Here is a 17,457-nt window from a genome sequence, read left to right on the forward strand (position 1 = left end):
GTCAGTAAGGTAAAGGATTATTAGGGATTACAAAATTTGTTTGCAAAAAAGCACAAGTGCAGTCTTTGTTTTCCAGATCTGCACTAACATTTGTTGACAGTAAGCTCTCTGACCTCAGGGAAGCCCGCTCCTGAGACTCCCATAGTGCGGGAGGAGGATGAAGCTGAAGGGGATGCGCCGGAACCTACAGGGGAGGATGTGGCCAAATTGAGGAACCTTCCTGAGCTGTTCAAATGGTAGCAGGAAGGGTGTGCAACCAGGGAGGAGTCCTGCAAGGCGCAGAGGGAATGCCCGTCTCTTGGGGTCTGCGGCAGCAAGCTGAGACCCAGGTAGCTGGTAACGCCCCTGATAAATACCTTATTTTCTGGGAGAATGGTCTCCTGCAGAGTGAGCTTAGGCTCCTGAGTCTGGTGCAATCTGTGTGTCAGTGGTCCCCCAGTGCTAGAGGGTCCTCCTACTGGGTCTGACTCATAATGTGCCACTGGCAGGTCATTTGGAGCAAACAAGCCCTTTTTTAACAGACTTGCCACCCACTACTGTTGACCTCAAATGAGGAACATCTCAGATGCGTAGGTCCTATCCTACCTCCCAGGCAAGTGGCAAGTCAGGAGGGAAGTGCGAGGCCCCCTGCAACCATCATATGGTCTCTGTACCCCAAGACAGCTTTGTTCTGGTCTTGGTGGACTATGCCACCCAGTACCCGGAGATATCCCTCTAAGGACTGTTCCTTTTCGCATCATGGCCAGGGCACTGAGGGGGATCTTTACCTGGGTGGGTTTCGCCAAGGAGGTGGATTTGGGCCAGGGTACCAACTTCATGTCTACTTACATGAAGGCCATGTGGAAGGGTGTTGGGTAACCTACAGGTTCTCCACGTCATACCACCCCCAAACCAATGGGTTGATTGTGAGGTTGAACCAAACCCTAAAAGGCATGAATATGTGTCTATCTGAACCAATGAGGCATAAAGTGGTATGCCCTCCTGCCATGCCTTTTGTTTGCATACATAGAGGTACTGCAGAAATGGGTTGGCTTTAGCCCCTTTGAGCCTCTTTATGGGCACCCTGTGAGAAGGCATCTCAGTTCAGTAAAGGAGAGCTGGAAGCAAGCTCCCCGAAGATCCCCCAGGATGTAGTCACCTACAGGCTGGCCCTCCGGAACCAGAAAGCTCACTTCCTGAAACTCGCCCAGGAGAATCTGGAAGCTAGCCAGAAGGACATGAAATGCTGGTATGACCAAAATGCCACTCTGATTGAGTTTCAGTCTGGCCCAAAAGGGTGGGTGATGGAGCTTATGGAGCACAGGGCCCAGCAAGACCGCTGGTTTAGGCCTCATGAAGTGAAGGAGTACAAGAGTGATGTCACCTACTTGGTGGACTTCAGGACTCCTAGGGACCCTTTAAGGGTTCTTCATTTCAATCACCTCCAATCCCACTTTAAAAGGTCTGGGCTTACCATGCTCCAGCTTTCTGAAGAAGGGGTGGAAGAGGAGAGTGAACCTCTCACCTACTGCCTTTCTTCCTAGGAGCAGGATGGGTCCGTGGAGGGTGTCAGCCTCTCCCCTACACTGACTCCAGTTGAACAGAGAGACTGCTGCCAGTTGCTGGGGCAGTTTGCCGTATTTGTTCTCCCTTACCCCAGAACTCACTACATGGTGTACCCACTATATTGATACTGGAGACAGCACACATGTAAAGAACAATGGGGGAATTTTTACAAGTCCCTATCTCCACCTCAAAGTCACTTTTCACGTTAAGGAGGCAATAGGGGCTTCACCTTATTTACAAAACAGGGTTAAGCCACTTAACATGGCTTAATCCTGCCTTGTAAATAAGGCACCCTTCAACGCTATACTTGGGTTGAAAGGGGAGGGCAATGGGTGTTGCGGTGGGTGTTCCACCACAACACCAATTGATTTTGACGCTGCCCAATTTTACAGGGGTGGCTTGAATATGGGACAGCTCCAAAATTAAGACCAGGACCACCTGTGCCACCTCCGGAAAGTGCTTCAGCCTCTGCAGAGTGCCAGCCTGATTATACAGGCCATTAAGTGCCAGATAGGACAGGGCCATTCTGGCTTGGGAACCCCCCAAGACCCAGACAGAGGTGAGAGCTTTCCTAGTCTTCACTGGCTTTTACAGGAGATTCTTCAAGGAGTATGGCTCCATTGTTGCCCCCTTGACAAAGCTGACTTCCAGGAAGGAGCCATGTCAGGTGATTTGGACAAGCGCATGCCAGAAAGCTTTTGACACCCTCAAGGAGGCCATGTGCACAGCACCCTTGGTCAAGGTCCCTGGCTTCGCCCAATAATTAATTGCCCAAGCAGACACCTCAGAGCATGTGTAGGGGCTGTGCTTTCACAGCTAAATGAAGAGGGCATGGATTAGCCTGTAGCCTTCATTAGCAACAGGCTATGTCCCAGGGAACAGAGGTGGATCCAAATAGAAAGGGAAGCCTTTGTTGTGGTCTGGGCACTGAAAATGCTAGGGCCATTGCTGTTTAGCACTCATTCCGGGGTCAGACAGACCACAAGCCCCTCAGATGGTTAATGCAGATGAGGGGTGAGAATCCCAAACTGTGGAGGTGGTCCATTTCCCAGCAGGGAAAGGACTTTCGGGTGGAACACTGTCCTGGAATAGGCCATGCCAAGGATGATGGCCTTACCCAGGTTCTTCCACCTTGAGTAAGAGAACTCCCAGGGTTGGGTAGCTCTCCACACTTTCAGCTGGGCAGACACATGTTAGACCTGGCATCCATGCCTTGGTTTCGCCTGACTTTTTTGCCTTCTGACATCGGTTTTGCTGGCTTTAGTTCTGTGGGCACTTTACCTCTGCTAACCATTACTAACGTGTATGTTCTCTCTGCTTAACACATGGTAAAATTGGCTTATCCACATTTCTAACTTACTTATAAGTCCTTAATAAAAAAACACTACATGTGCCCAGGGTATGTAAATTAAATGCTACTGCTGAGCCTGTATCATTGATTGTGCCACCCATTTCAGTAGCCCTTAAAACACGTCTCAGGCCTGCCATTGCAGAGCCTGTATATGCAGTTTTTAACTGTCATGACGACCTGGCAAGTTAACCACTTGCAAGGCCCAAACCTTTCCATTTAGTAGTTTTACCCACTCCGCACTCCAAGAGCATGGTGTTCAGCAAACACTCAGCGTAGTGGAGTTTGCCATCCACCCCATTAAAAACATGGCCCATTGCTGCACTTTAAGCCATTACAGTTGCTCTGCATCTCCACTGCGCTGGCATGTCCCGGGTTAATCAGAAGTGGCAAATGAAGATAGTAGGAGAGGAGGGGCAGAGAGGCGTTGACATCTGAGAGCAGAGCAGGGGCCGTGGGCCTGGCCTCATGGGGAACCACATGCAGCTCATCCCGGGGTACAGTGAGTCGTGGTCTACTTATACTTAATGCTTGGTACAACAACCGCTGCTGTTGGCATAGCTCTTTTAGTTGTTCACCTACGGCTCAGCTCTGATATGGGGATTGTACTGACGGAAGCCCAGCCTGAGTATTATGAGCCCTGTCACTGGGTCGTACTAGTCCATGCATTCGCCGTACCCCTCCTCCCTGAGTTCTGCACTGCTCTCCCTCCCATGGGCTCTACCGCCAAGCGCATCCCTTCAAAAAAGATTTAGTGCAGCAGCAGACTGAACATTTACAGCTGGATTACACATTTGTGATACTCTTTGGATACAATTTTCCTAAACATGTCCATTGTATGAGGGCAGTTTGCATGGTGAGTGCAAGTCTGAGTACTCATTCATTTATGAGTGGTGTATCGCCCATCGCAATTGCAGAAAATAACCTTTGCATCTGGCTATTGCCTTGCACATCTGTGTGCAGCAGAGGGCCACCTTGTCCTGCCAAACCCGCCTTCCATGACAGTATTTGCACATGTGCTGTCGCTGAACACATCTGTGTGAAACATAGTGCATGTACCATGGAGTCCCTCTGGTGTTTAATAAATGAGACCTACTGTAGGGTCCTGCAGGTGTGTAACATGAACAATAATGCATGCTCATGCGATGTTCTAATAAACAAGGTTTCAGTATACGGTGTGTGTAATTGATGAACTTGAATGATCAATATTCAGGGATAGAAAGTGCTAGCATGCTTGTAATTAAGAAACAATATTACTGGATGTGTTAAGGTGTGTAAAAAAACAGACATAAAGAAACGCTATTACTGTGCATGTGTTACTGTTTATCTTTGAATGTTTGTGTAAATAAAGCAATATTGCTGAATATTATAGGATCATGAATATGTGTGTAACAAACACAAATGTACAATACTGCATGGTTGTGCATGTTTGTAATACACAAGCAATATTTCGGGAGTCTCAGTCTAGGGCTCGTACCTTCGCAGCCAAGCATCGATCTGTCACTTTCAAAATCTGTAAGTGTTGTCCATCTTCACGCCAAGGCTTGAGACTTCACAGGCAGAGCACCAACGGGACTAATGGGGAAGCTGGAAAGAAGGCGAAAGTAGAGCAGAAGACCTAGCAGCTGGCTATTAAAGCCTGTATCTCCTGAAATAATCCTTTGGCTGCACAATGTTAAGAAAAGACTGCTCTCTCTGGTCAATTTGTCTGCTCACTGTGGTCCTGTGACAGCTCATATTATGAAGACGCACGTTCCAGTAAATTGAGGCACAGAGCATGATGACTATTGCAGCACAAGTTGGGAGCTCTGAGAAAGTGGGACGCTGCCGGCAGAACTCTGTGGAATCAAGAGGAGTTTCTATTCAACTCCGTGGAATTCCATGGCGTAGAACCCAGTGAGCTCTGCCAGCCCCTACTTTTTAATACATATGCCACCCCTAAGGTAGGCACTTGGCAGCCTAAAGGGTTGGGTGCAGTGTATTTAAAAGTTGGACATGTACTTTTAAGTTTTATATGTCCAGGCAGTGAGGCCTTCTCACCAATAGGTTAACATTGGGATTATCTTATTACATATTATAGTGTATTTTCCAATTGGGAAAAGAAACACATTTCAAGATTGATGTCTCTGGACTCACAATTTAAAATTACAACTTAAGGTAAAGTTAGATGTTAAGTTGCAAATCTGAAAGTGCCACTTTTAGAAAGTGGGCATTTTCTTACTTTAACCATTCTGGGCCTTCTGCCTGTCTCTGAATACAGGTCTGGGGTGAGTGACAGCTGGGCTTAGAGCATTCCCTCCAGACGGCCACACAAAAATGGAACTTAGGTGTGACTAATGGGCCATGAATATTCTGATGGGTCACCCTGGGCAAGATAGGAGAGAGAACCTGAACCTGCACCTGAATGGTCTGTGCCCGTATTCACACAAAGAGCTAAATACCCCCCTTGTAGTGAGTCTGTAGCCAGGGCAGAAAGAGCAGGGACTTCGTGCCTTGCAAAGGCCTCTTTTTTAGTCTCCCCTACTTCAAAGGCACAACTAGGTATACGTACTGGACCTCAGACTCCACCTTTTCAGTTCACTTCTGGACCTGAGGACATTCTTCCAGGAAGAAGGACTGCTGTGCTGCTAAAAGGATTTTAATTCTGCTGGACTTTGCCGGGCTCCTGCTCTGCTGTGCCTGCCCTACTGCCTACCTGCCCTCCTTGCCAGTTAGTGGGAAGGACCTGCATCTCTACATCCCCAGAACCAACGTGACTCCAAGAGCTTGCTGGCTTGCCTCCGGTTCTGGAGTCTCAGATGCATCACAGACTTCCAACAACCCTGCTAAAGCACCTGGATTCTGCCGACTGTGAGTCTTACCCTGCCAAATTGTGCCAATCCAGCCATGGGCCCTTTAAAGATGCTGTTTTCATTAAAATTCATGCATTCCTGTTGTTGCAGCGGTCGGAACCGATGCATATCCCCTCAACGCTGGTGCATCATTGCTGCCGCTAAGGATACAGACATTGCATTGCTGGCTGTGCGGGTCAACATCGCCACTACCTCTACTGTGGAAGAAGCAGACACATCTTAAATTGCGTGGCTCGGAAACAACGCATCACCTTATCCAGAGGGATCGAGGCAGATGTATCGCTCCCATGCTTCACGCATCGGGCCCGACGATGCCGCCGTAACCTATACTTTTTCAGCAGGACAAGATTGGTCCCTGTATTCGACCTGTGCTCCATCGCGATCGACCTGAACTTTTGGATTTACCCTGGTCAATTGAGGCTAGATAGCCAAAAGTGGACTTCATGCTTTTAAGCATTTAATGCATATGCATCAAAACAAAAACCGGTCGCAAATGGGCAGATTCTCCGAATCCGCCCCTTTGCCACCAGTATTTTTGCATTAGGGATGCATCATCCCAAATGCAAAAATCGCAATTTAAGGAATCTCTAAATTGCAATTCCTTAAATTGCAATTGCATTTAAGGAATCCCAAATTGAGATTCCTTAAATGCAATGCATGAAAGTTTAAAAATTAGCGATTTCGCTAATAGGAGTAGCAAATTACCATGAAGTTGAACTTCATGGTAATTTGCAAAAACTTTGAAAAATGCACTTTTGTGCATTTTTCAAAGTTTCATGTTGCTCACACACATGCCCTTAGGGCATGTGTGTGTGCAACATATGTGAAGAGATCAATTTCAGGGGTGCAAAAGGGTGTCATTTTGACACCCTTGCACCCTTGAAATTGCATGAGCAATTTGCGAGTACCTACTTCTACTCGCAAAATGCTCATGCAATCTCCAATTCATTCCTATGGGCCTGTAGGCTCATAGCAATGAATGGGACAGCATTCCTTAATTGCGGCTAGCAATTTGCGAGTGGCAATTAAGGAATGTTTAGGAATCGCTATTTTTATAGCGATTCCTACATGCATAGGCTTTTGCGATTCCTAAATAGCGATTCCTTAAAAATCGCTATTTAAGAATCGCAAAAGCCTACGTTGATGCATGTGCCAGTATATTTGCAGATATTCTTTAAAAATTCATTACTCTGGTTCTACTCATTTAAGGTTTGCCATTTTGATCTTGCTTTGTTCAATAAAGTAAGCTCTAGTCTTCTATCCGAGTGTGGTATAATCTTGTGTGGTGTTTTCACTGTTCCACTGTTTTAAGAGTTGCACAAATACTTTAAACATTGCCTTTTAAGTAAGCCTGGCTGCTCTGTGCCAAGCTATCAGAGGGCGAGCACAGTTTAATTTTGTGAGTGTATCTGACTTACCTTGACTAGGATTGTAGTCCCTACTGAACAGGGTGCATACCTAAGCAAACGAGAGACCCATTTTCTACCAATGAGGAAGGAGCCAGTGAACGTGTTCAGTGCTCCACCCTGAGCACTTCTTGTGCCCATCCAGAAAAGTGGTCAACAGTAATCAGCATTACACCACTTTATTCTTATGGGAGCCTGGTGACAAAAGGCGTGCTCTTTTTGTTTGCCACATGTTTGCTTTCAAGACATGCATTCTAACAAAACGCTGCACACCTTTTTAATATTACAAACTATACTTTTATTCGGAGTTTATCATCATAAGAACTTTTCAGAGCCATCCGGTGCCTACTGGCAGGGAGAGGCTGAGGTGTATGCAGCTATTAGTTAATGATAATGTTTCCAAGTGGTCGGTAGTTTTTCAAGTTTATTTTTCAAAGATTTTCTTTATTCTCATGAATGCACCGATGAATTTTTATGTATATCAGTGTGCCTGTCCCCTAACGCCCCTTTCACTACTCTGCAATGCTGTACACCTGGCAAACTGCAGCCCCAATAGGATCTTATGACACCTCTTTTTTAGCACTGTAGTCACCCTACAGTTCCGGTTGCATATGCTAAGAAAACGCATATTGACACTGTTGGCACTGTTTCCTCCTACTGTCTTCACACGTCTGCCCAGAGCCCTCCCTCCCCACGCAGACTTGTTGCCATGACAGTGGACACATCTCTGCACGGGTCCCATCAGTCTGCCCTCTGTATCAGCCGACTCCTCCATATCAGCCTGCTCCTATTGCACTGAAACTGCGTCTTGAACCAAGTTACATCAAATACTGGAAAGGCATTAAGGCATGGCTATTCAACCAATAAATTCCATTCCACCTGGTAAAACTCGGATCCAAGGCGCCGGGAAACCCTCAGGGTAGCTGTTGCGCCATATAAATGTAATAAATAAATAAATAATAAATTGCAAAGCCTGAACTTTTAGTAGCGGTACCCTGACCTTTCTCTCGGTTAGCTTCTGTAGTCCAGTGCGGATGACTGACAAATCCTTTCGGCGGTGTTTATTGTCAGATATGAATCTCAGTGATTTTTTTATTGGCACGAATACCAAATGTTCATAAAGGTAATATAACATACCGCCCATTTCCGTATTGTACAGAACGAACCAAATCATCTGATCTCGAAGTGGCGATGACGATGAATTCCCATTTATCAGCTTTGAATTAGTGAAAGGCTAGGAGAGCCCTGCAAGTTACACTCACACGCCACTCATACCTACCCAACACACATGCACTTTCTCTCTCAAGCAGGCCTGCACTGGATGCTTAATCCGCTGGGCTATCCTACTGGTGTGAAGCGCCATTTGAGTATAATAATAATTACCTGGAGGCTTCTATCTGCCTCGGTGGTATATTTTACCATTACCTGGGCCGTGCTCATTTGTCTGTCTCAACAGTGAAAGGAATACTTAGCACAGCTTGGATTCAAACCTTTAATCTGTAAATTAAATGCAGATCTCTGAAGGAGTCACATTACCACAGACACCTTCACTATGTCTTCTACAATGGCGCACACATCTTCGCCATACATCCCCATAAACAGCCTCACCACAAACACACACCCTCAGCTTGCACATCCCTTGCGCACACAAACCTCCTCACTATGTTCACCTTGGCACCTGCCCTCACCAGGGCTTTCCAGGAGCACAGCCCTTCAACTGCTGCACCCACCATAATCACAGAAATCTCATGATTTCTTGTACCATGAGCACACACAATAACCATGTCCACCCTGAGCCCTTAAACACCCTGATTGTGTCCCCCATGAGCACCCAAACTTACACCATAAACCTTTAGTGAGTACCCGACCTTCTCATCAAGTCCTCTATCATAAGCACACAAACACAGCCACATCCTCCAGAGCCACAAATAATATGCATCCACTATAAATGCCCACCATAAGCACACAAACACTCTCACCAAGTGTCCCAGGAGGAAAGAAACGCATAACATAAACTCACCATGACTGTACACACATTCCCCAACTGTGAACACAATCAGGAGCATATTTTTATCATGAGCATACACACATCGTTTCCCACCAGGAGCACACAAAATGCCACCACCATGAGCACACAAAATGACACTATAGGCCCACCATGAGCATGCATACACCTTACATGGACTCCTTGCGCTTCTTCAGAAGAGCAACTAAGGATTCTTGGCCCTGTTCTTTGAATCCTCGCTCCATGAAACACTTGAGCTTCGGACTTGAACGATCATATCTTGTTTCACCGAGTTTACACTCACAGATGGGTCAGCAGTTTCCTGGTGTTTGCTATCTTGCTTTTACCCTGGTTTCTTTTTTGATTTTACTGCTTCTTGACTTGGGATGGTGATGCCATGTGTGGTTGCAGGAGACAGTGGTTGCCACTAGGGAATAGTTTCTTCTCCAAGGGGGCTTTGCTTTTTCACAATTCTGTCATTGTGATTCGCTCATTTTCTGTGTGAGATAAAGACAATCCATCATGGCTACTTGTTTTATAAACTGGGCAGCGTCGTAGTGACGTGGTGTGTTTGTAGAGCCTTTGTGTAAATATGAAGTGGCACAGGGTGAGTGTCGCAAGTGTTCATGTTATGGTATGTGGATTCATGCAGTGTTTGCTGCTGCGGTTGATGAGGCAACAAAGTGCTTCGTGGACCTCTAGAGCGGTGTCCGGCATTTTCTGACTTTCTTCCTTGTTTCTCCTCTCAAGTTCGGACAGTGTTTTTTAATTGTTGCTAAAGGTGATACTGCTATTATACAACACTAATAATATTAGTAGCTCTAAATGTGTTTCATTGAAAATAAGAAGCTCTCAGTACAGAAAAGGTTGGAGACCCCTGTACCAGAGGTTGCTGTTTTCCAAACGTGCAGCTTGGGAGGATTGTCTGTGTGAGTGAATAATCAGAAGTTTGGCTTTGAGTATAGGGTGACAGTTGTGTCTTTGAGCGATGGGTGACAAGTGCAAGATACGTGGTGTCTGAGTGCAGGATAAGGAATATAAGTAATTGCAGAGTGAGAGGTATGAACATGCAGGGTGAAAGTTGTATCTGTGCGAGTGCATGATGATAGTTCTGACTGTGAGTGCAAGGTGAGTGGTGGATCTGTGAGAACAGGGTATCAGTGTCAGGGGAGTTTCCCAATGAGTGCACGATGTGCCTGTCATAGTGTAGTTTGATTTGTTTCTGTGAGTGCAAGGTGAGTGGTGTGCTCTGTGAGTGTGTAAGTGGAGTTTCAGTGTGAGTGCAGGAGGAATGGGGTCTCTGTGTGAGAGCAGGATGCGGTGTCTCTGTGAGTGCAACGTGAACAGCGGAGTGAGCCTGGTCACTGTGAGTGCAGGGGGAGAGAGGTTGCTGTGAGAGCTAGGTGATAGGTGTCTGAGCGAGTGCAGGGTGAAAGGGGTTTCTGTCTAAGTGTAAGATGAATGGTATGTCTGAGTGTAAGGCAATAGGTGTCTGACTGCAGGATAAGCAGAGTCTGTATGACTTCAGGGTGAGATGGGTTTCTGTGCGAGTGTGGGGTGAGTGGGGTCTCTGTGTGAATGTAAAGTGAGAGGAGTGCATGTATGAGTGAAGGGTGAGAGGTGTACCTGCAAGGTGTGTCAACGTACATGCCCCATATGGAAAGTGTAGGTTGAGCAACTTGCCCGGGTGAGTACATGATATGTCTTGTGAGAGTTATTGCAGTGTGTTCCTAATTGTGCGGTTTGAGGAGTGTGCTTGTGTGTGTGCAGGGTGAGCAGTGTGTGTGCTGGGTGAGCATGTTTCCAGTCAATCAGTGAATCCATCAGTTCATTTATATACCACATTGAACCCAAACATAGGGCAACTAAGCCATGGCCAAACAATATTACCCAAACTAGTGAGTGTCTAAGGCAGTGATACTCAAAGTATGGCCTTCTTGACCTTTACATGTGGCAACCCCGGTATACAGCAGTAATAATCAGAATTTTTTTTTTAAGAAATGGGCAAGCATTTATTTGCAGGTTAAGTGAATTTATGTAGTACTTATGGTCGTGTCCTGCACCACTTAACTTTAGTTAACCTGCAAATAAATTCTTCTTCATTTAGTTAATATTTTTTAGACCTCCTTACGTGATCGCCTGAGCCACCCAGATCCCCTACCAACATCCTGCTGGCATCAGTGTGGCCCTCAGTCACACCTCAGACCATACTTTGTTGCCCAAGGCAAATGTTTGCGAGTACCCATCGTCTAAGGCCTTCCTGAAAACAAGAAACTGTTCGATGTTCCTAAACTTCTTAGGCATCATATTTCACCAATCACTTACTCCTGCCACAAAGGTTCTCTTTTTTTCTATATAATGTGTGAAGGCACCAGCAGGGGGAATGCCTGAAAATGCAAGCGCTCAATTAGGGCAAAGAATGGTGAAGCATTGCTTTGGTACTTCAGGGCACAGCGAGAGAAAGGGTCACTGTCTTAAAATGGATGCATGTGTGAAAAGGGAGTAATTTGTGGTTACTTGAATGAAGTATGTGTGACCACTCTTCCGTAGATTACAGATTGCCCGAACAGCCAAAGTCTAAGGGAGATATTCACAAGGATTTATCTCCGATTTATCTCCACCTTAACATATCAAAAGTTGAGATAGATTTAACACCCCATTCACAAGTTGGTGCAAATGGCAGACATTGCCAATATTCCCGCGATAACTGCCCCCAAATTTGTGTCCACGATGAACACCACCAACTAACCCTAATGAGATGCAGAGTAGGCGTTCCCATGCAAAAACAAATGAAAAAACCACAACACCACTTACACAATGAACTGCCAGATCTGCGATGCGAACCAAAAACAGGCGATAAGCCACGGTAGGAGCAGGAAATTAACACCTGCCTTTTTTGTGTTATTGAGCAGGATGACTACCTGCAGCATAAAAGGGAGCCAGCCAAGAGCCACACCTGAAGCCTCACAGATGCCATGGAGACAACGATCATGCAACGTGGATACCCATGAGGGCCACAACGCCCACCGCAACCACCCCATGCCCTCCTCCACCCCAGGACCCTTCCCCCCACCCGGGAACACCATAGAGGCAGCGTACATAAAGACAGCGCATTGGCCTGGACTCATGATCCAGGCGCGGACAACCAACGAGGGTCGACACTAACTTGTTGGTGATGGAATCCCCCGAGGTGGACATGGGTGCTTTACTACGTTCCTCATTTAGGCATGCTGCTGCATTGGTCTGTATATCATGGCACTTCTCTTGGCCGTACTGACACGCACTTGTTGATAAAGTTTCTGCACTTTCACTTGTCTCCAACTGTGTTGTGTCTTGATTTGTATGCCAATGTGTGTGTCTCTGACTCTCTGGCTCCCTGTCATATATGCATTGCTACCCCATCAGGACTGTGGTTTTGTACTTGTGCATTTTCATGTCCCTTTTTCTTGCTTTGCCAGATGCCTCTGGCCATTTTCCAGCCACAGGCAGGTTCGGTTGTGCTAATGTTGGTGTTTGTACCACATTGTGTTCGATGTTGGGGTGCTCTGCTTCCTATTTGTGTGTGCTGCATTGTGTGTGAGATGTCCCTTCTGCTCTGATTTGGCTCACCATTCTCCTTTTCAGGCAGTGTGGTTTTCACTTCTTCACTTCTGTGCTTGTTCAGTGGTGTGACATTGCCGGGTTGTGTGACTTGTGCTTTTGGTTGGTGTTGTTACTCTTGGCCATGGTTTGTCTGCCGTTGTGCTGTGCTTAATCGTGCATGTGCCATCCCCCCAGTCCCTGCTGGTTCCTCTCCAAGTTGCTGTTGTGTCTGTTGTTTTGGGCTGTTTCCGGTCCCTGAGTCCTGCCACCATCTCCAGACTGATGAGGTGGACACCATTTTCTCCATGTCATCCAGCTCCTGGTGTGGCTCTGGACTCCCACCTCCGGTGTGCATTGCTGCCTTCTTGTTGTTGGCATGTTTCCGCTTGTTTGTGCGTTTAGCATCATTCCGGATGTTATGGTTTTCTTCCATTATCCTCCTCCGCTCTCAGGCTGCATTCACCTTGTCCAAGATGGCCTGCCATGTACAATGTTTTGTTGCCAATGGGGCTTGTGGGGTTGTATACTGGCTCGGGTTGCCTCCATTGTGCTTGGCTGTTGTTTTCTGTTTGTTTTTTCTTTCTTTTTCAGGTTTTTGTTGTGCTTATTCCCACCTGCCATATGTGACGCTGGCCTGGCGTGATTATCCCTGCTTTCCTCATCGCGAATGGGCTCATCCCATTTTTTTGTGTTGTAGTTTGTGTTTTTATCTCCATCGAGGTGTTTGTATCGTGGACATTGGCCGAAGTTTCGGCAGACTAACACATGGTACAGCAGTGTTGTGAATTCCACGTTGACACAGGGTATTTTCCCAGCGATAGGCTGCAATGTGTAAAGTTGTGTTAACATTTTTTGGAGATGTTTGGCACACGTTCTTGTGAATATACCCCTAAATTACCTATTACTTTTTTATGTTTGCTTTGGAGGTCTCAGCCAATAAGACATTACCATATTCAATTCTCGCCATAAAATGGGTAGCAGCAAAGACATTTTAACGAAAGTCCAGATTAGAAAAGGTGTTCCACAAATGTCCTACAACTTTGTCAGCTTGATCACCAAACCATTGGTTAAAAACACCAAGACTAACCTTAAGGCATCTTAGGTGATGGACAGAGTTGTAATATTTAATTTTCGAACTCCCCTAACAGCTTTGTGGGTCGTCTGTAAAGGAGTACCATTGTATCAAATTCGCAAGCAGTGGATTTAAACTTCACATTCATATTTTCAAATGATTGAGTCAAGGCTAAATTAAATAACTGAAACTATAAATTCCCATTAAAAAGTACTGCACTTGGGGGCGTGGCTTGGACGGCGGTGGTAATGGCCGTCTAACCTCATCCCTGCCGCGTAGGAGAGTGCCTTATGCCACCACAGGAGTGATCCACCGAAGTCACAGGGCAACACCTACTGGATTAGGGCTTCCGACGCCAAGGAGCACACTCGGTGTGCAGTAGCGGTCCGAAATATGGTCGGGAAGTGCCTTTATTAGCTTCCGCACCTCAGCGCCCACCCGCCCATGTACGCCAGCAGAAGAGCACTGGAGCCGCTTCCCTAGGCCTGCCCGCCATCTCCAAGTAAGCCCTAATCGCCACAGATGACTCCAGAGGTGAGCCGTTAGCAGCGCAACCCACCACAAGCCTGCCGCCTGTACCCCGCTGACTACCTACACAGTATTTCGCCGAATCTCGCCATTCTAATTGACCCTCATGTCTCTGCCATGACTGAGCCTAAGATGACGGCCCGCATCACCCATTTATCCTAATGTGCACGTTCTGATATCCCCAGCCTCACCGCTAGTTATGCAGCTCAAGAAGGGAGATACATTGGAGCGTACCCCCTGCAATTGTGAACTTTCTGGCACCCTATAACCTGCACTGGGTGGCCCTTCAGGGGAGCCTTGCCTGACTTTAAAATGGCGGCGTCTGAGACACAAATCCGGCGCGAATTTCCCTGAATCACAGCAAGAAGCCACAGAACATGCTCAAATGCTCAAATACTCCGGGAAGGCTTAGCCTATGACACCAATGATGCCTATGCTAGCGTTAGAATCACCAGGGGACTTAGGATGCACGTTGATTCAATGATGTTAAAGCAGATGCTTACACTGTAGCCTCGATCCAGGGACCCTGCAGCACTGCCTCAAAGAGCACAACCACCGCACCTGGATGTTCCAGTATTGCTGAGTGCCCCTCACTGCCTCCAAACCATATTCCGCCCAGTATTTTGCCATCCAGGGCACTCTGGGAAATCCCAAGTGACACCAAGACACGCAATCTTGCTCTAAGAGGTGACACCACGACCAGCACCATTGCACCACCAGTGCAACTGCAGTGGAGAGACAGGGAGCCAGTTGTTTATTGACCCTACCTGTATTGTCACTACGTTCACGCTAATCTTTGCTGCATGCAATTACGATACATCCTTAAGCAAAGCAATTCTTGTGGTCGCGGCGCCCGGGATAGGGCCTGCACTCAGTCTCTACCCAAACCTACCTGCTTCCGCTAGAACTGGCCCTACTGTCAAGCTGGAAGATCTCCCCCCCACCATCAGCCTGCAAAAGGAATCCAGCAAAATGGCGGAGAGAGACGACAAAAAGAACAACAAGAAAGTAAGACCAGAATCGCCCCTATCAGACTCACCCATCAAAGCAAGAGCGGACCTCACTAGCACCCTGGACATGATCCTCAAAAAACTAGCGGAAGTGCACGATCTCGTAAAATCGACGAAGAGCAACACAGACACCATGCAACTTGAATTTACTGTGATCAGGGTGGACATGAACTTGGTCCACAAGAGCATAGTCGAGGCAGAACAAAGAATAAGCGACGTTGAAGGCAAAACCAACCTCTCAGCCAAAATTATTCTACAGCTTCAAAGATTGACCGACTCCCTCAGATGCCAGAATGCAGAATTGGAAGATAGAAATAGGAGGGGTAACATTCGCATTTTGGAGTTCCTGAGAATGCAGAGAAGGAAGCTGATTCCTGCGTAGCTTTCTTGGAAGCATGGATCCCTTCAGTAACTGGACTTAAGTTCAATCATGAGCTCGAGCTTGACCGGCCTCACAGAGTTCCAACCTTCATCCCTCATGGATACAAAGGCCCTCGCCCGCTGATCTGCAAACCACTACGCTTCCAGAACACTGAAGCCATCTTGCAATTCGCTAGACACAACAACTCCGTCACCTGGGGAGGTCACAAAATCACCTTCACTCAAGACTACTCGAAAGACACGGTGGAGGTCCGAAAAGGCTTCCTGGCCCAAAGGGATGAATTGAGATCAAAAGGTATACAGTTCTCCTTTGCGGGCCCGGCAAAATTTAAAATCATCATCAACGGCAAACCTCGCTTCTTCTCCAAACCTAATGACTTAACGCAGTTCCTGGAAGACTCACCTACGCAAGCAATGGACTCCTCTAACATCGCGTCTAATAAACAGAAGATAGAAATTCATGAATCTGAAAACACGAGCACAGGACAAGGTTGAGTTGCCCACTGATTCTCTGAGAACTACAATTACTTCTAATCTGCTCGTGTTCTTAAGTTGCCTTCATAGATCTGCTACCTGCCTATCCAATGTAAGTTCGTTCTTCTGGTGTACGAGCTGGTTGGCAGTATCCAAGTTGACATTAGCCACCAGGTAGGACCTACTAATACCCACTCTTGGGCCCCACAATACGTCTCTGGATTGTTACCTCTCTGTTACTTGTGGGAGCCGGAAGGTCCTTTTTCAAAGAGTAGCCTAATGACACTGCTGTAATCTCTGCTCCGACGTGGAAATATTCACACCTGTGACTCTTGCATAGTCATTGTGCTCTGCTTTAATTCCTGTAGTTCTATAGTCCTGTAAAATGTTAACCTTGTAGTTCTGACCAGTTTTTGCATGTTCAGACATTTTACCAATGGCTTCGAATTGTTTAGATATGCTGTGTTACGAAACACTAGCTAGATTTAATGATTTCTCCTGTTATGATGACATCTCTGATTCATCCTACGTTGTGCTTGGACGGTACTGCAGTTGCTGCTCCTACGTTCTAGTTATGAGGGGATGGGAGAGGGGAGGGCTGGGTAGGAGGTGGGAAGGGTAGGGGGAGAGTGAGGGGGTGGAGGAGGGGGGGGAATTCTTCTTGGATTGTTTCAGTATGCCTTTTGTATTCTTTTTTAAACTTTGTGATGTCCTCTTATCTGCAACAGTACAGTTCCTTATCAAACCAAAATGCTTATGGTTGATTGTCTGCCACATGTTCTTCCAGCACTTGTCTGATCTGCACAAACCTTATCGCTGAGCCATGCCAGTTCTTGAAGTCATATTCACGGTAACTCTTACCACAGTAGGTTTCCCAACCCACAGGCGACACTCTGCAACCTCATGACCCACACCAAGTCCATATCGGAAGGCCTTAACATTGTCTCACTAAACGTCAAAGGGCTCAACCACCCGGTTAAACTGAGGAAAGTCCTAGAATATCTAGCCAAATCCAAGGGCGATATCTTCCTACTCCAGGAGACAAAACTGTCTATCGAAGACGCTGAATTTATCAAACAACACTGGATTTCACACACTCTATGCTCCTCAGCAGTACACAAAAAGAGAGGGGTCCTTACCCTTATTGCAAAAAAATCCAACATATCCTTAGTTTCACACACTCAGGATACCGATGGTAGACTAGTCATGACACACCTCCTAAATAACGACGATCACATCCACGTTCTGAATATT

The sequence above is a fragment of the Lissotriton vulgaris genome, chromosome 1_1 (genome assembly GCF_964263255.1).
Source record: "Lissotriton vulgaris chromosome 1_1, aLisVul1.2, whole genome shotgun sequence".
NCBI lineage: Eukaryota > Metazoa > Chordata > Amphibia > Caudata > Salamandridae > Lissotriton > Lissotriton vulgaris.